Source organism: Empidonax traillii, unplaced genomic scaffold (genome assembly GCF_003031625.1).
Source record: "Empidonax traillii isolate 1590-97213 ecotype Southwest subspecies unplaced genomic scaffold, ASM303162v1 scaffold59:size1551110, whole genome shotgun sequence".
Taxonomy (NCBI): Eukaryota; Metazoa; Chordata; class Aves; order Passeriformes; family Tyrannidae; genus Empidonax; species Empidonax traillii.
In genome coordinates this window covers 1546015-1547386 of record NW_020955252.1, presented here as the reverse complement: position 1 = coordinate 1547386, position 1372 = coordinate 1546015, and the positions used below count along the sequence as shown (strand labels likewise).

The 1372-nt window shown below is 39.2% G+C and overlaps 1 long non-coding RNA gene across 1 annotated transcript in view; it reads left to right on the top strand.

The window, feature by feature from the left end:
* Positions 1-1011, top strand: part of LOC114055562 — a 4156-nt gene extending 3145 nt beyond the window's left edge. The window contains exon 2 of the long non-coding RNA XR_003570764.1: positions 13-1011. This is a non-coding gene — a long non-coding RNA (uncharacterized LOC114055562). The remainder of the gene's footprint in view (positions 1-12) is intronic.
* Positions 1012-1372: the final 361 nt, after the last annotated feature.

Below are 1372 nucleotides of genomic sequence, written 5' to 3'. Positions count from 1 at the left end.
CTGGCCGAGCAGGTCAGTAATATTTACGTGACATTTTCCATCAGAGAGGTTCTAAAATCCTGGCTTTCTCTGCTGTAGTGAAAAAGGATAAAACCAGCACAGGGAAAAAAACTGGTATGATTCTGATTAAGTGCGGCCACTAATGTAAACAGTGAAGTGGGAGGCTGTCAACTTGCTCCCCAGAAACACATCCAGCACCTCTGTTGGAGCATCTCATGGGGCTGAGAGGGCTGAGATACAGGTGTGGTGGCTGACCAGGACAGTATATTAAGAAGAGTGTAGCTGCATTTCCTAGATTTATATTTCTAAATCATGTCTTTAGAGTAAAGGAATATCTCATCTTCCAGGATCATGTTCTGTCAAGCTGTCACAATAGCTTAATTTACAACCAATTAAGACACATGCACTGTTAATTTTGCATGCACAAACAAACTTTGCTTGCTTGCATTTGTGGGAATATGCTTAGGGGTTTTTTTAAGAGGAGAGGGTTTTTTTCTCTTCACCACAGTTTGACAGAAGTCCTTCTGATGTCTTACAGAGCAGCAGTGTCCTACAAGACCAGAGCCTGAGAAACATCCCCGCAGATGGAGCTGCAGGGATCCTTCATTTATCAACTACCTGATTCATTTGATGTGGACCAATACTTGCTCTTGGCTTTGCTCTCTTTGCTCTTTGTTTTTTGTTGTGGTGGTTTTGGTTTTGGGTTTGGGTGTGTTTGGTTGTGTGGTTGTTTTTTTTTAATTTATCTTGTGTTTATAATATCTGCAGTAGATTCTTTTATGTATAAAAACATAAAATCATGTATTGTACACAGGTAGTAAAAACACTGATTTGCTACTGCAGTGTTTCTCAAACTAGTTGAGTTCATTTAGGCAATGTACTTTATCAAAGCTGTGTTTTGCCCACAGCAAAACAAACCGTCAGCTGTTACAGAAGAATAATTATTTTTCATATTAAAATGTGGCTATATGACAGCTCATTGTATCCATTAAAACAACTACCTATTCTTCAGTCTGGAATCAGAACTGCTTTCAGAGAGCATCCAGCTTGCTACTGAAATGATTTAAATAGGTCGAGTGTAACACTGTAAATATGACCAAGGCAAAAAGCCAGTCCATAAAACTGTCAGTTTTAGTCTAATAAAGGAGGAAGGCCTTTGCTATTTCTCTGTAGCAGAGAGTTTATTGTCCAGCTGTATGCAACGGCTTTAGGACACCTGGCCACTTAATCACTGAGTATCAAGTCCAGAATACCAAAGGAGCTACAAGCAAAATAATCAGTAGTCTAATTTTCTTCAGTACTGAAGACCCTGCACACAGCTCTGACATCAACATATGGTTTTGGTGTAAAATGCACAAGATTTTAACATTCC